At 35.4% G+C, this 18,656-nt stretch overlaps 1 protein-coding gene across 3 annotated transcripts in view; it reads left to right on the top strand.

The window, feature by feature from the left end:
• The window catches only part of MYT1L (myelin transcription factor 1 like), a 685,202-nt gene that overhangs the window by 165,397 nt on the left and 501,149 nt on the right, over window positions 1–18,656 (top strand). For all 3 annotated transcript variants that reach the window (XM_020965838.2, XM_078149744.1, XM_078149745.1), the window contains exon 3: window positions 5,938–6,043. The gene's annotated coding sequence lies outside the window, so the exon portion shown is untranslated. The remainder of the gene's footprint in view (window positions 1–5,937; window positions 6,044–18,656) is intronic.

Here is an 18,656-nt window from a genome sequence, read left to right as displayed (position 1 = left end):
CTTTCTTACACCTGAATTCAATTTGATTCCACGAAAGCATAGCATATACAATCGTTGCTTATACACTTCAGTCTGTCTCAGTTTCCAAGGGGGTTTTCAGTGTCAAAGTTGGCTGCTTTCTTTCCTGATAAGCCACTGGTTCTTTGTGTAAATTGCCTCAATTTTATTTCAGGGTAGTTTTTTTTTAGATTTAGGGAATTTATTTTGTCTTTTTGTGAGGCAGAATAATGTAATTGACTCCACATGCCACAAACCTCCATTATTTATTTGTGAGCAAACTTCTACATGCTACTTTTCAAGACTAATCACTAATTGCACTGGCATGGAACTCTACACATATGAGATTTCTGTGGTATGAGCCAGGTTGTGCCTTCCTTGCCACATAGATAATACTAATATATATATATATATATATATATATATATATATATATATATATATATTATATAATATAATATATATATATATATATATATATATTTTTTTTTTTTTTTTTGGCTAGGCAATGGGGTTAAGTGACTTGCCCAAGGCCACACAGCTAATAAGTGTCAAGTGTCTGAGACCAGATTTGAACTCAGGTCCTCCTGACTTCAGGGCGAGTGCTCTATCCACTACACCACCTAGCTGCCCCAATGATACTGATTTTTAAAATACCAATGTTAGTAATATTTTTTCCATAACGAACACTTACAGCTTATGAAAATAGTAAATGGGCATCAGTTCTCAATTATTTTCATTTTCTTCCCTGCTTCTTCCCCATTACCTTTAAAGTGCTGCCCTTAGAAATGTTAATTTTCTTCTTTTCCCATGTTATAATTGGCTTTTCTTATAAATCTAAACCAATAATCTAATCCAATAAACATTTGTTGAGCACCTATAGTGTGCCAGGCACTGTGCTAAGTGCCAGAGATACAATTAATAAAAAGAAAGACACCCCCTACCCTCAATGAACTTAGAATCTAAAGGCAGGAGGAGGACAACACACAAAAGAAGGTATGAAGGTGGAGAAAAAACAGGGGTACCTGATATAGGGGCATCTTGTTTCACGGCATTGAAACCAGGCCAGTTTCTGCCCTCTATACAGGAAGGCATTGGGAGGAGTTTGGTACTTCACCCTCTAACCCTCCAAACAGAGGGGAAAAGAGGGTAAGACAAGTGGAGTGCATCAAGGCTTGAGTCAGCAGCATGGTGGTGAGCTTAGAAGTGATGAGCTTTTCCTGAAGGGCATCTTGTTCTATAGAGTTGAAACCAGGTAGGGAAGCAAATGCAAAGTAGAGTATCTATATTTGATGATGCTATTTGATACAAAAGAAAGTGAAAAAAAAGACTAGTAATCAAATTCTGAATTGTATTATCTGTACATTTACTGTTTTTAATTTGCTAAAAGAATACTCATCTGTTTACTGCCAGAGGGGTAACTGTAACAGAGTGGCTAGTGGATAAAGTGCTAGTCTTAGAGATGGGCAGATGTGGTTTCAATCCTGCCTCTGATGCTTTCCAGCTGTGAGCTCATGGGCAAGTCTCTTAACATCTCTAAGCCTTAGTGTACAAATATTTAAAGTGAAAATAATGACATCTGCAATAACTACATCTCAGGGCTGTTGGAGAGTTATAGGACATTATCTATGTAAAGTGCTTTGCAAATCTTAAAGATCTATAGGATTATGAAGATCTAGGATTATGATTATTGTTATTGGAATTAACTACAGTTAAAGGTCAGAGTCTCTCTGTACACCGATTGTGAATATGCAATTCTGGAAGCTACTATGGAATGGGATATCTTTGAAGACTAAACTTCAATCTGCTGTCACCAATTTTAAAAAAGCTACTCCTGAAAATAATGCAAATCATTAAACAGATATATGACAAAAGTTGAAAAAAACAAAGGCACAGAACTTTTGTACAATCCTAAAACCCATTCTTTCAATTAAGCCCCTATCACAATGTAATGCATTTGGCTAGGCAATGTGAAAGATACAAAGATGAAAGCCATTAAAAGATCTTAAAATTTAGGTCCATCATATACTGTATTTCTTCTAATTTCTCCCTGTTTTCCTCTTAAGATAACCTAACTCATTTTCTTTGTCTAACTATATTAAATTTCCTATGCTTTGTTCTCCAAACAAACTTGGAATTTCACATACACAATGCTCCATCTATCCCAAATCTTCTCCATTCTCCACTCCACCTCCAAGCCTTTACACAGGCTATTCCCCATTCCCAGAATGTATTCCCTCCTCATAACTACCTCTTATAATCTATAGTTCATTCAAAGCTTAGTTAGAATACTGTCTTCTATAAAAGTCCTTTTCTAACTCTCATTGTTCGTGATCAGGCAGATAATAATTAAGAGAAAAGGAAAGAAAGTTAGGATACAATTTAAGCCAGAGACTGTGGCTTGGACATAGCTTTACTTAAAGTTCTGAGAGCTATATTCCATCTGTAATCCACTGGAACTGACTGTAATATTATTTTAGTTTACATGAGATGTTAATAGAACAATGGTCAATATCAGAGTACCAAAACACCTTATTATGAAGTAGCCCCCGGTTTTCATCCTATGGACAGCATTCCTTGGTAAGGCCCTGGTGTACACTGAATAGGTGTCTTGTGTCTACATGTTATAATTAATTACCACATTCCAATTTCCCTTTGAGAAATACTACTCTGAAAGTTTTGTTTTATCTTTAGATTATTAAATAAGGATTTTATATACTCATAATTACAGTATGTGAGGAATACTTTAGAGAGGCAATGATTTCATTATCATTCAACATTATAAGTCTAGGTAAAAGATTGCTACCTGATCATCTTTTTAATAACAATATTATAAAGAACTTTAGATGAAAATGAAAATAAACATTTTCACAAACCTTCAATACCACATGACACAGTCATTGTTTGTTTAAAAAAAAGCTGTAGGGAGAGAAGAGAAGGGAAGAAGGAGCACTTACAAGTTATACAAACAAATGTTTTTTTCTTAATGCAAGACAGACTTTATTTTGAGAAAAAGAAAGATGCCTTATAAAAGAGTTGGAGTAAGCAATGAGAAGAGGATTTGTACAGAAAGTTAAATCTTGTTGCCAAAGTAAGAATTTAGTAGGTTGCTTTATGCTCCAGTGACAATGAATGAGTCCACTCATAAGGGATTGCCTTTACTTGGAGTTACAGTCATACTATAGCCATACTTAAGTAGAGGCACCGCTAAGAGATAAATGAATCCATAAAGTAAACTGTGGTACTACTTAACAAAAGTTTAAAACTATAAATGTACATTTACTGCAGTGCAAAGATGGAAAAGTAGATGACCTGAACCTATTTCAGTGCTTTATCAGCTCTTTAATCACCTTGGCACAGACACAGGTGCTGATCCCAGTTCCTCTATGACTTCTCCTTCATGTTCTCATAATCCTTTCTCGTTTACCAAGCACTTTCTATATGAGGGAGTTAGTGAAAGTATTATTATCCTCAATGTGCAGATAAGGAAATTGAGACCTGGAGAATTTTAATGACTAGTCAAAGGTCAGCACTTCAGAAGCTCTGAGATCCCTAATCTCATAGGTGGGGGTCCTTCTTCAATCAGTGCACATCTCAACCCATCCAAAACAACTGACCCATAGCAATTCTTGTCCACCATTGGACAATGTCCACCATTCTTGAATGTCCATTATTTTTTTCCACAAATCCATCACCAGGGATACCTACTGGCCATCCGAACTCCTTCTGAATTATTTAATAGTTCATAGATCTCATTCTACCGATTAGCTGTAACTCAAATTCAGGGCTACTGTCTTAGTCCAAGACTCTTTCTATGGCACTATACTGTCTCATAAAACCACCATTAATTAAAAATTATTTAAAATGACTGAATCAACTTACCTCCCTCAGTAAATATAGCCTAGCTATTGAGTTTAATGGTTCTTTCACAATTGCTTATATGAGTGTGCCTAAGTGGCACTAACTAGAACACCAGTCACTATATAAGACTTAACTTATAAAAAATTGAGGAAATTGAACCAAATGTGTACTGACCATAGTGCATGCCCTGGAAATTGATTTTTTTAAAAACACACACACAACCTAAGTCATTAATATAAGTATTTTGTATTGTCATTTTCCTCTTTTATTGATGAGGAAAGTATAGGGAAAAAGTCCCAAATATAGTCCATAACCCTAAAATTAGATTTTTTAAAAGAAAAATGTACAAGCATACAATGAAAAGTAATTTCATAAAATTACCATATTATAAATACATATTTACTGTAAAAGTGTTTTTTTTACATTTTTCATTCAAATAAAATCATTTCATTCATGCAAAAAATCATTTTGTCAACACACTTGGGTTGCTATTTTCTTATTAAAATATGACTATAATCTGCATTCAGGTACTTGCAGGCTACATTTGGGCTAAGGGAAATTAAGAACAGTAGCTGAATACTCCCCTTCTTGATGAAAGTTTTACTACAGACAGGTAGTCAACCAATCAATATCCAAGAACATATTTTATTCTTTTGCCCATTCTGCTAGGTCTTATAAGGGATTCAAGGGTATAATCTCTGCTTTCAAGTGGTTTATAATCTCCTTAGTGATATGAATAGTTATCAGCTCACTTTCCTTAGAGATCCTCAAACTAGCTGACCACTGCTCAGGTATGATATTTTTATAGAGGATATTCTTGTTTGAATATGGGTTGGATTAGACAGGCTCTGAATTTCCTTCCGAATCTGAGTGTCTGTGGTTCTGTGTGAGTCTGTAAATCCATTCCAGAATTGTTTAATAGAGTCAGCAAAGTATTTCAGAAACACCATGAAAAACTTTTGAAACTTATAACTTGAAACATTTTTTCTGTGACCTGTCTACTTCTTAGTGTATTTCAGAACTGTTTCAATCTCCATTTGCATTTTTTTAGAAAAAGATTCTGTTCTTTATGTCTTTGTTTTAGTAAAGTCTTATTAAGGAAAATCATAAAATTCATTATGGTTGCATTTTTATAGGCAGTTTGTTTATTTCATAGGAAATAATGTGTTATCTTATTTCAAATCCCAGTTGCTAAGCACTCTGAATATGTTCTTTATTGCAAGGTAACCTACAAGAAGTCTAGTACAGTGTCTTTTAGAGGATTTATGGTAATGCTGCTGAATTTAGCTGATCATAAACAGCATGGTGAGCCCCTAAGGGTCTCTTCATTTTCCTGACACACTCCACTGCTGCCCCATTAACACTTCGTCTGTTATTGCCACATACTCAATTTAATGAGTATCTTTGAATTTGGAGGTCTGCACCAGAAACAATAGCTCTAACAACCGATGCCCTACCTAGCCATTGTACTCATTCTCTGCATAGTTTCTAGTTATGCTCTTTTTTTAATAAAGGGAGTTCTGGGTTGGGGGAGGGGTTGTGGCATCATCTGTGTAATCCAAGCACATTTTATTTTAATTACAGCTGCCACTAATCTCAAACTCTGAGCAAAAATACATGCGAGAGTATAGATGAAAAGCAGAATGAATACCAGTGAAAACATTGTTTTTCAGCTCTGATAATATTGATTTGGTGACATGAAACGCTATCACCAGGAAAAGACCATATTGTGTTCTTAGTCCATGTTAACTTGAAAGAATGTATGAAATAGCTACAATATGTTTCATTTATTCATTTAACAATCACTTGTGTAACAGAAAGAAAAGGGGCTATAGGTTCAGAGGTTGGCTGCTACTTGGATAACATACAGAATAGCAAATTAAACTCTTTAGAGGCTTTTTAAATTCTTAAAATTATCTGCGGCAAAAGAAATACAAAAAAGTAATTTCTTCTTATATATTTATATCCTTCCAAAGCATTCTTTGTTATAAACCTAAAAGCACACAAGAGAGAATCTCTCTTTTAGCTTTTCCTCATTTCCCTTTACATATTATATGCTTGCTTTTTTTTTCCTTTTAGAAAATGAGTTTGGAGGAAAATTGGTGAAATTGCATTCAGTGGACCCTGACAACCTCTGAGAGCAAAATCTGGACCAAAGTTGAATCACTTCACAAAGGGATTTCAGGTACACCTGTCCTCTGTAGCACTCTCTAGAGATTATTGATGAGAGTTCATTTCCTCTAAGCTTATCCCATTTGCTAGCAGCTCTTGGTAATAGTGAAATCTTTTTTCTTAGGGGCTCTCCATAGCTTCCATGAGGCAGTTAGGAGTTCTGTTGTGCATTCTCTTTAAACAGTCAATTCATGCTAAAAAGAGTCATTTGCAGTTAAATTAGATGATGCATGTATTGTTCTTGATACTAAAGTTATATAGAGCAGGAATGAATGCTGGCTCCTGGTGGACCATGATGTAGTGATTCTTTGGGCTGTCAAAGGAACAAAAAACAGTCTGAGACTGGTTAGCCTTCAATGTAATATTGCATTTCATATAAATGTAAGAAGAATCCTCCATTCACTCCAGAAATGACTAATTGTCAAGTATGTAAATGACGGAGGAGTTTTTGTATGTGTATAACAAATCTAAGTTTTCTGGGTGACATCTTACTTGGGAATTCCCAATTGCTAAAAATCAACACCATAGGAATATGACAGAAGCTATGAACCTGCAGCCTCTAGGCTTTTGAGTATGTGAGTGAAACTGAGTTTAGAAATCATAGTACTTTGTGTCTCAATCCTCACATTAAGGGGAGTATTTTAACTATGCCCTTTTGTGTGTGAAAGACAAAGAGATTCTATTTTCTCAAGAAGGCAGATGGACACAGAGCTGTGGCATCTTCATTGTGCAACATTAATTTTTTTGTCTGCTTCCTGTTCCATTTGGCTTCCTGATCATAGGGTATACTCACTACTTACTTAAAACTCAGAGACTGAGCTTGAGTTCCATAATCAAAAACCTCATGTCAAGAGCCTTGAGAATTGGTAAGAGAAGTAGCATGACATAGTGGTTAGAGGGATGGCCTTGGAGTTAGAAGGACTTGGATTTGACTCCTACTTCTGATACATACTGGCTACATACTAAGAGCAAGTAATTGAACCTCTCAGTGTTCCCAGACTAGTGTCTAAGACTTTAAGTTACAAAGAAAGGCTATATGGTGGGAACTTCAATGCCTAGAGTTCACCACACCAATGAAATAATGTCTGGATAAAAACAAAACAAACAGAAGTGGCACAATGGGTCATATATTATTATTTTATATATTCTAATTACTTTTCCTGAAGAAAAGTTCATTGTATGTTTGTTCAGAATTTTAAAAAGCACTCAATTAATAGTTCATTTCACTGTCCTGAAAAATGACCTCCTCATTCTGGATGTTGAGACTCATGAAGTGGTTAATGCTTCCTACAAGTCATTTTATTTCTTTGGAGAGTGATGCAAAATTTAAAGTTTTGTTAGATTAATAATTTTCATGGGATATAAGCTCTTTTAGGATAGGGGCTCTACAGTGCTAGTAGGTGCTTAATAATTGTTTGATTGATGAACAGATGGGGGGAGGGAAGAAGCCTGAATGGATTTGATTCTCTGCACACCATAATTATAATTCCATCATTAATTATTTTGAAGATGATCTGTATATTTTAACTCAAAATATTCCAGGGTAATGCTTATATGTGAAACATACATAACATTTTGCTAGGTTAAAAAGGAATGAAAAGTTTGTTCTCTGACATATATCTTTGGGCAGTCTAGAAGCTACAGCTATTGAGTTGTGAGATTGGGACATTTTCAAAATAGGCAGACCAAGTTATACATGTTCAGAGAAAAGCCAAAGACAAAATTTAAAGATCTTTAGACTAATCAAAAGACCATTCACATTGGTGTATTTGTGATTAGTTTATGTGTTCTCCTAATTCATATCAAGCTTACCCTTTGATTTTGGTAATGATATACATGAAGATCAACATAAGATGGCAGCACATGTGCAAATTATGTTTACATTTTCACTTCCTGATTTCAACTTTTTTCAGTGGTTTCTATTTATTCAATCTCCTATAAATGCTGAGTTTTATCTTATGGAGATATGCTTTTATATATTTTGTGTTTATTTGATAGATGCATTCTACTAACAACAGAGTAGAGGATGAAATGAAACATTATAAATAGAACCCCAATTTTGTTTAGAGAGATTAAAACAAACATACTACTGTGATGACAGATTCATGTTAGCTTCCAGCAGGAAGAGATAAGTCTTCCTAATATGACCTTCTATAAGATAGAAGTTTATAGATCACTACATGACATTGATCTAAATTCAAAGTTTAGAAATAACCGCAATCATTTTTGAGAAGAGGAACTTCTTTTCTAACTTGCTTTCCAAATTTCAGCAGTTGCAAAAATCAGGCAATGGGATCTATAAATTATAATTCACAGACATACTGGTTCACAGAGAAGCCTCGTTGTTTATATCACATGAGCCAGCCAGCTGGGATTGATCACAGACAGTGTCTACTTCTAGGGCAATAAGGAAGGCAGCACATGCCACAGTGTTAACAGCTATGCATGTCAGGGCAAGAACAGAGAAACATAAAAGAATCAGAGTGGAGAAAATGTTTCCAGTATATTCAAGGATATATCACTCTGCCTGCCAGAAAATATAATCCTTAAATCAAACTGAAAATTGTGTGAGATATGAAATCAAATTAAATACAATTCCAAGGGATATTGCCTTACCAGTACACAGGAAGTTTTGTGTTTAAATCCCCACATGCCAAAATTGGATCATACCCCTCCCTAAAATAATAATAATAAAAATAAAAAGCAACAACAAAAAGTAGTGGTAATTCACACCATTGTATTCATACTGTGATACACAGCACAAGGTAATGTAGCATTTTTTCCCTTGATATTGTTCATTCAGCTCTCTTCCCAAAATACTTTGCAGCCATCAAAATAAAATGAAAGAGGAAATGTCAAGCAAGTAATTATCTCTAAGCCATGGGAGAAAACATTTTCAAATAGGAGTGGAGTATTCATTTGGTGTTTGATAAAGGTGTGAATATAAGGGGGTAAATGTCATGGTGTAGAAGGCCACAGAGGACAAGACTATCACTAATGCAACCAACTTTTTTTTTTTATCATTCTTGTTGTGGATTAATGTAACCAAAGGGAATTGTTAGAATAATTCAAATTAGACCAATATCTATAGAATAAATTTACATTTCCTATTTAAAGTGAGTCTCCACTAAGGCTTATAGAGTACAATCTCTGACAGGTCCTATCAAGCTTGAAAAGGTCATGAGAATGGGCCCATTGATGGACTATCATCTGAGATTGAACCTAATTAAGTAGAGTCATCACAGGCCACAATGTGAAGATATCATCACAACTCTCAAAGACCATATATTAAGATACTAATATTCATACTAATTAAATCACAGATTCTTATAGTATTAAAAGTAACAACTGAGTGCACATTTGTAAAGATATAAATCAATGCTAGTATAAATTGTTTCCTGATTTATCAGATGGGTAGAAATAATAATGTTTTAGCATGGTAGAAACATAGTGCATAGGACTCTGATGATGGCACAAAGTAGTCCTGAAAAGAGCATGATAGTTTGCTAGAGTGACTGAAAATAATGTTAGAACCAGAAATCAACAAAGAAAATGGATGGTCTCTTGCCTTATCTTCCCCCAGTGAAGCTGATTTCTTTGTTATTTGAGTGAGCATGATCTCATCAGTATAAGGACTTCTACCAATGCAGGTTATAACCATGTACACCTTCTCATCTGATACATTTTCAGTCTGATTTTTCAATGGATACTCCATAGAAGATACACACAATGCCTCAGAGACCTTCCTGCAGGCCTTTTAATATTTAAATAATCATCTAGGAAATGTACAAGTGAAAAGAAAAAAATAGGCTGGCCATACAGTGAATGCAATGGATGCCTCAAAGTTTGCACAGGGAACCTCACCACCATCCCCTGATATTAAAAGATCCAAAGGACCAATGGATTGCATAGATCACTTGTAGGAGATTGATAGAAAGGCATGGAGAGGAGAACATATAAAATCAAAAGGTGTAGAGAGATTGAAATTTGCACTCATTGAGGGAATGTGTAGTTTGTGTCTACATTAATGATGCCGTTTGATCCATCAAACTACTGATGTGATACTTGGACTGACCATTGGTTGCCCTTTACTCTTGTTATATCTCCTTGCTTTTCCAATTATCCATGCTGTTGATTATAATTTTTAGTAGTGGTGACTGATAAAATAATTAAGTTACTTTTGATCAAAATATAGGCAAAAGAAGAAAAAAAAACAGTTCACAAAGAACATGATGCAGTAAACACTGTAATGAAAATGAGTTGTATTTACTGGTAACTTTCTTTTTTTTTTATTTTTGGTGAGGCAATCAGGGTTAAGTGACTTGCCCAGGATCACACAGCTAGTAAGTGTTAAGTGTCTAAGGCTGGATTTGAACTCACATCCTCCTGACTCCAAGACCAGAACTCCATTCACTGTGCTGCTTAGCTGCCCCAGTAACTTTCTTCAAAGAGTATCTCTGTCCATTACATACAACATTTTAATGACCATCACACCCTTCCTCTGTGTGGGATACAGTCATATATTATATCATTTGAGAAATAAAGGAGTCTTAACGGACTTTCCAAAGATCTGTAGCACAGATAAATGATCGAGGCGGGGGGGGGCAGGGAAGAAGAAAAGCAGCATAAAGGTATAAATTAATTTTATCTAGAGGCATAGTATCATATTTTTTTATCCACGGGTATACGAGTTCAACAGTATAAAGTTTCTGTCCTGCTGTTGTGCTAGGAATTATATTGTTGGGCATTTTTAACCCTCTCTTTACCTTAAAAATGAGAACTGCCGTACTATAAGGCAAGAATACCTTTACTACAATGGCAAAAAGAGGAGGCAGGTTTGAACCCACTGTATAATTTTGGAATTCAGATGCAGCTGTGTTATTCCTAAAATGGGCAGCAGACTGGCAGCTAAAATCAGTCAGAGGTGCCACTGACACCCCCAAACCTGCTGTTGAGAGTATAAGTTAGGAATCACCAGATGGTACGTCATCCCCCCCAGAGGCGTTACTTTTAGGAGGAAAACCATTGTTGAGCTAGAATCATATGTACCCCCAGAACCCTCTGCTACCATGAAGAAAATCCCTGATAACTCTTCTCTTAAAATAGTTTGGGCTTAGTGTTCCAAGAGGAAAAATATTGTTAGCAAGGGATTGTTCTGAGAGTAGCTTGTCCACGTTCTTCTCTCACCCACCATGGTACACCTGTTCATAGAATTCTTTCAGCCCCCAAATGTTGGAAACACTGCCTGTGTTGTTTAAGTATTCTCTCCCACACTTCAGCTATAGATATGTAACAGAAGACATATGTGTATCTACCATAATAAGCAGCACTTATTAGCTAATATGTGAACCCAGGTCTTCCTGTTTTCAAAGCCAGTTCTCCACTCTTCTATTCTATCCACTACACCAATGATCAGTCAATAAACATTTATTAAGTGCCTTCTGTGTGCCAGGCACTATGCACCAGGTACTGTGCTAAGTCTGTATTTGTATCAAACTCAAATAGAAGGGATAGGGTTGTCACTGAGCCATACATAAGGATCCCAGCAGACTGCAAATTGGTTTAGAAAACCACATATTAACATTATCTATGTTCTATTTTGCTTTCATTTATTTTGTTAAATATCTCCCAATTACATTTTAATCTTGTACAGCCCAAACTGAGGAGGGTTCAGAGCCATAATGACAGATGTGGGCCATATGTTTGATACCTCATTACTATACACTTTCCTCAAAGCAATTACATATATATGTATATATGTATGTATACATACATATGTATATATATGCAAAATAGCTAACAATTCTATAAATTCTTTAAAGTTTTCAGAGGGCTTTACACATAGAATCTAATTTGGTACTCATATATATGTATATGAATATATGTATGTGCACATATACATACATACACATATATAACGGATAACTACAATATAGCTTACATTTATATAGAGCTTTAAGGTTTGTGCAGAGGTTTGTGTAATTTATCTTACTTGATCTTCACAACAACCCTATGAGGGAGGTACTAGAGATGTTATTAAATTATTAAATAAGAATTTAATAGATAAGGAAAATGAAGCTTAGAAAAGTGAAATATCCAAATCATGGTTATATAGCTAATAAGTATCAGAGGCAGCTTTTAATCCAAATCTTTCTGGCTCCAAATCTATCACTCTGTCTACTCTACTATTAAGTTTGGGGATGGATTAGATTAGAAGACATCTATCTGATGCCCCTTCCAACTTTGAGCTTTTGTGATTCTATTACATATAGAGGATAGAGAGGGTGAAGGAGGAGGACTCACATTCATTAGGCATCTCAGTCTTCCTCATTTCCTAAAGCATAAAAAGAGGTTGAGATTATGTAATCTCTTCCCACTGTAGCTATTGCTCTTCAGTAATCCAATGAAATAATTCAACATTTATTAAGCTATTGTGTGTAAATCACTATTCTGTGTGATAATATAAATAATATATAGTTCATATCTTCATAGAATTTAATGGTTTACATATGGAATGAGATGCACAAATAACTACTAGAAATTTAGAGATGAATTTATAAAGATTATTTCAAGTATACAGAATATTGCCTACTATAATTTTAAAATTTGCACACTATAGCACAAAATTTGAAAGAGATCCTTAATTTCCTCTTCAGCCTCTCTGCCTACACGTACTTCTGTCCCCCTACCCTTTGTCATATCTTTTAGCCTTTGGATGCAGTCTGGGCTGCCAGATTTCTCTCTTTGCTCTCTCCACTTACCACCTTAACTTTCATAGTCAGAAACTAGAAGATACCAATTTTGGAACCTCTTGCTGACTTGTTTACTCATGACTCATTATAGGGACTATTTTAAAGTAAGTTTCCCCAGTGAAAGCAGCCATTATTACTTCATTCTAAATGAATGCAAGATTCCTATTTTGTGTCCTTACTTACCATTTAATGGGTGAAACAATTGAGATAGAGAAATCAGTTGGGAGCCATGTTGTAGCCCAGGTCCTGCCACTTAACTTCTGAATGACTTTGAGTAGATTATTTCTCTTGGCCTCAGTTTTCTCATGTGTAGTGGGCATAATAATTCCTACCTTCCTATCTCAACAAGGTATGAAGATCAAATGCATTAGTTTGCAAAAATACCTTGTTAAAGCATTACCAAAATGCAAGTTTTTAATTTTAAGGGGATAGTGGTGGGTTGGAAAAGCTCTGACCTTGGAGTTAGAAGAGTTGTGTTCAGGCTCCAGTTCCAGCTATGATGGTCATGTGACCTTGAACACCAAGTCAATCCCTTTAAATTTTCATTTCTTTATCTTCAAAATAAAATAATGCCTATCTATTTCACAGGTTTTTCATGGAGATCAATGCTATGTATCCACAAAGTGCACAAATGTGAACTATTATTATTGTTGAGGCAGAGTAGAATATTTGTCCCTGCTCTTAAAGACAGAGCTGGAAGAACAGTTATATTTGGAGAAACGGTGTTTAAAGCATAATAAGCTGGAAATGTTAATTATGAGTTTGCTTGATATAGAGCTCAGGCAAAGGCACATAGCCCTGAGATTGAGACAGTGCTGGTCTGATTTGCATCAGTATACCACTCAAAGCAAATTGCTTTTACATACATTATCTCATTTGATTTTCCCAAAACCATCCTGTTAAGGAGGTACATCAGACATTTTTATTTTGCCGACCTAGAAATTAAGATAGAGTTTAAGTGGTTTCTCCAGGTTCCCACAATGAATGATTGACACGGCAGCCACAAGAACTCTTTAAATTTTGAAGTGATGTTCTATACCCAGTTTGCAAAGCATAGAAGACATAAGGAAGAGATGTAACTATCCTTTTTGTTTGTTGTTCAGTTGTTTCAGTTATGTCCCACTCTTCATCACCCCATTCTTAGCAAAGATACTGGAGTGCTTTGCCATTTCCTTCTCCAGCCCATTTTACAGAGGATGAAACTGAGGTAAACAGGGTTAAGTGACTTCCTCAGGGTCACACAACTTGTAAGTAGCTGAGGCCAGATTTGAAGTCCATTCTTCCTGACTCCAGGCCTGGAACTCTGACACTATGGCACCTAGTTGCCCTATAAGTGCTCTAGAAGAATGTAAACTCCTTAAGAGAAGTACTTTTGTTTTGTTGTTTTTGCCTTTGTAACCTTATAGCCAGCATAACAGCCTGCACATAACAGGTGCTTAATAAATATTTGCTAAACTTAAATGAATTAAATGTGATAAATTATGGGTAGAAGTAACAGATAAGTAGATTTGGGGGTGATATAAGAAACTGAGGAAACTCTTCCTAGAATTAGAGCTGGCCAGAAGTGGAATGAACTCCATTGGGAAGGAAGAGGCTTAGAATCTATAAAGGTTTTAGTCTATGAAGGCTAAATGACCACTGATTTTAGAGCTGGGAATATTTGGAGATATCTGGTTCATGCAACAGTTAGAAAAACTAACATGATTTTGGACTGCATTAAAAAAAGCACAGCTTCCATAAATAAAGGGGTGATAGTCGCCCTGTTCAGTTTGGTCTTCCACAGTTTGAGAAGGGCATTGACAAGCTGGAGAGAATCCATTCAGAGGAGGGTAACCAAGATGCTAAATGGCCTTGGAGCTGATAAAAAGGAACTAGGAATGGTTAGCATGGAGAAAAGAAGTCTCAAGGGTGTTATTATAAATATCTTCAAGTATTTGAAGGTCTAACTTGTGAAAGAGATATTAAACTTTGTTTATCTCTAGAGGACAAAACCATAAAGAGTGGGTGGAAGTTGCAAATTTAGGCTTGATGTCAGGACAAACTGCATACCACTTGGAGCTGTCACAAAATGAAGTGAGATGCCTTAGGATAGAGTGGGTTCCTCTTTCTTGCATGTTTTTAAGTGGATGCTGAATGACAACTGATCAGGAATGCTACAGTGATAATTCTTTTGGGGGATGGGTTGGGACAGATCAATGCTTCTTTACCTTTTTTGTATTATAGATCCATTTAGCATCCTAGTAAAGCCTACAGACCACTTCTCAGAACAACATTTTTAAATATAAAAAATAAAATACATAGGATTACAAAGGAAGTAATTATCAAAATAAAGATACAATTTGTTTTTGCTTTTATCCCATCTAAGTGCATGGCCACCTACGAAGGGTCTGTGGACCAGGTTAAGAATTATTTGATTAAAAGGACTCTTTGGTCCCTTCCAAATCTTAAATTTTGCAATTCTGTGATATTGTCAGTAGGCTCTTATACAGGTATTGAACTAGATCACTTCTGAAATCCTTTCCAACTATGAGATTCTATTAAATAGATTTTAGAGGGGAGGAGGAAGAGAAATAAAGGGGATTGATTATTTAAAGTTGCTTTTCCTACTTGATAAAAACACTCTTATTTCTGGTACATTTAGCTGAATGAAACTGATGGTAATGTATTTGGAGCAAGAAGTATACATTTATAATGATTTTTGAAGACTACCTAATCAACAAAGGTTTTATTTTCTCAGTGAATATTTGGCCGGGGGAGTTTTACCCTTGGACACCTAATTTTTTAAATTTCAATTTCCCCCTAGTTATTATATTCCCCACATCCTGATTTTTCTACATTAAAAAAATAATTTTATAGTTTATATACAGCTTAAGAAAAAAATAAGCAACTCGTGTGATTGTTTTTAATTAAACTTTAATTAAAATGTCTTGTTAAATGATACCACTACCACATTTTAATATCCAAACCTTAGCAATTATTAAAAGAATATATTTTCAAAGGCTTTAGATTGGAGGAGACCTTAGAGACCAGACCATCTAGTTCAACCCTCTCATTTGATAGATGAGGAAATAAGTTCAGAGAGGGGAAGTAACTTTCCAGAGGTCACACAGAAATGGGATTTGAACATGAGTCCTCTGACTCCAAAACTAGTGTTTTTTCTATTACACTATGCTACCAAGTTCAAGAAGCCTATGTGAAATTGATATTATATGAAAAAAAACTGATTGACAAAAAAAATCAAACCAATGTAAAAGAAATCCAGGATAATACAGAGAGTTCAAAGTCACTGACTTCTATGCTGAAAATAGGCTCAGGGCCTACCTTGATAATGCGTGCATTGAAATAATGCAAATTCAACATTGTTGGTTTGTTTGTTTTTTTTTAATGAAACGATTTGTATAGAATTTGTGTACAAATGTAACTGTCACCTCAAACTAGATCTATCCAAAACATAGCTTATTTTTCTCCTTAAACTTATTCCTTTTTCTTATTTCATTATTTTTGTTGGCAGCATCAACATTCACCTAGTCTCTGACACTTGAAACCTTGGTATTTTAATCTCTCTCGCTTATCATGCCTAATTAGTGACTAAGTTCCATTATTCAAATACTTCAAAATCTTTGCATGCTCACCTCACTTCAAGAGATGAACATACAACTTAGAATATTATATAAATGTCAGTTGCTATTGTTGTTTTTGTTGTTTTGACCACCACCATGATCATCTTAGCCCAGATCTTCATAACCTTGTCTGATCTGGCTAGATAATTATGCTGCCTTCTAGATTTCTGTTGTCTTCCCAACCCCTTCAAAGTCCTTATACCATTATTATCTAAAGAGAAACTCTCATGCCCTAGCTGTAACTAGGTGCAGGACAAACTCATGGTCTTAAGGAAGAAATTTTTACATATTAATAATTGTTACTGTAAATGTAAAATGGATAGCATTAGCTGAGTATAAGGAAAGGTTCCTTCTGTTACCAAATAAAGACTGTCCACCCATCTAAATGAAAAATTGTAGAACGGAGTATCTACATCATTCATCAATAAAACTACTTAATCTTGATTGAAGAATAAAACCAAGGACTGGAAGTAGACCTTATGGTACCAACCAATCCACAAACTGATGTAAACCACCAAAATAATGTAAGTTCTGCTCCCCTTGTGAGGCCTTCCTTTATCACTTTGAGAAGTGATCTTTCCTCCCTCTCCCACATATATTCACATTTGACTGTATAGCATAGTGATTTCTATAGGGTCTTTATTTCCCTTGCTACCTCATTCTTCTTTGTTTCTCCCACAATGCCATATACACCAGTATTCCATAGACAATCGTGGAAGGAAAGACTGTATTAAACAATTTAAGTAAACAAATTATGTGCAAAGCTCTGTTCAGGGGCTGGAGAATATAAAAATAAGAATGGCATAGTTCCTGCCCTCTAGGAGTTCACATTCTATGGCATGTAGATAGATATGACATGTAGAGAGATAAAAAATTCAAGGTAAGATTGTATTAAGGGTAAGGCAGAATTCCAAATGATCTAAAAAGAAGTCAAGGAGCTGGAAGGTTTCACTCAGTGAACTAAGCCTTGAAGGAATAAATGAAATTGTAAAAATGTCACAGATAAATACGTTTTTTCTCTATCCTCTCTAGACCAAGGATTCTTAACCTAGGGTCCTATGGACCTCCAAGGGGTTCGTGGATAGTAGTAGTCACTTTATAAGACTTATACAGATTTTGAAGTGGTAGATCAGGACCTTCTCTCCTTTCAGTGCTCTTTCTGTTGCACCAAAGTTCCTGGAAAATGAAATATTAAATTCCATCTTTTTTTCTTTAAGATAATTGATGTAAAGCCACCGAGGTTTTTAGGAGCTAAACATTTCCAGTGATTTTTTTTGTCCTTTATGTGAGATAATCTTTAAGTCTGTAACTATGCTTTTTTGGGGATAAATACCCACCCTTTAAAGACACCCACCAAAGCTGGTGTCAATTGCCAACTTTGTTGGAAGTCAAAGCTGAGAGGTATAGGATAAAAGGAAGCTGGTTACATTGAGATAGCCATGTAGCCTTAGAAAAGGTCTTTTTTTTTTATCCTAGGAAACCATATGTGCCTCCATAAGGAAAAATGGGCTTTGGAGCACACACCCAGACCTATTGTATGGGTAATTGAAGGGAGTTTCCAAAGCTATCAGTTGAGCACCTTCCATACTATTTTATTCACACCTGTACACTCAGTTAAAAGATATAGATTACCAGAGTGATAAGGGGATAAATTTCACATGGATACTCATCTAAGCAGGGAGTATCTTGGGGACATATTTAATAACTGGGCCTTTAGTCTTTACTAGCTGGTCAACAATTCATGCTGGGACTTGAAACAAAACAACCATAATTACCTCCTTCCCTTCATTGTCAGTTCACACTGAAAAATAGGTTCATTATCATCACCATCATGGTTATTGCATCATTCCTGGGTTATCCATGGAGCAGAAACCTTGACATTTCTGGGCTATCCATTTCTCTACTGCAGAGGTGTCCAAAGGTTCTCCATTTGTCTCTGCTTCAAGTACTTTGCCATAATTATCTTCTTGTTGCTCAGCAATTCGAATGCGGATGCATAAAATTATTGTTTTATGAAAAGAAGCATAGCTTGAAATACCATGAAGGGGTACTGTTAGGTATTTCTGATTAGATAACCCCCTTATGTTGTTTCCAAGCAGTTTTCTCTAATTCCAGTCCGTAAGGGATAGATTGATAGCACCAGAAAACTAGACGTATCTTAGAGGTCAGTGAATCCAACCTCCTTATTTTATACATGATAAAACCAAGTCCCAAAGAGGTAAAATAATTTACTAAAAAGAAGCATGGAGTAGAG

Source organism: Phascolarctos cinereus, unplaced genomic scaffold (genome assembly GCF_003287225.1).
Source record: "Phascolarctos cinereus isolate Bilbo 61053 unplaced genomic scaffold, phaCin_HiC Scaffold_2;HRSCAF=192, whole genome shotgun sequence".
Lineage (NCBI taxonomy): Eukaryota > Metazoa > Chordata > Mammalia > Diprotodontia > Phascolarctidae > Phascolarctos > Phascolarctos cinereus.
The sequence above is the reverse complement of the archived record's forward strand: the minus strand, read 5'-3'. Positions and strand labels throughout refer to the sequence as shown.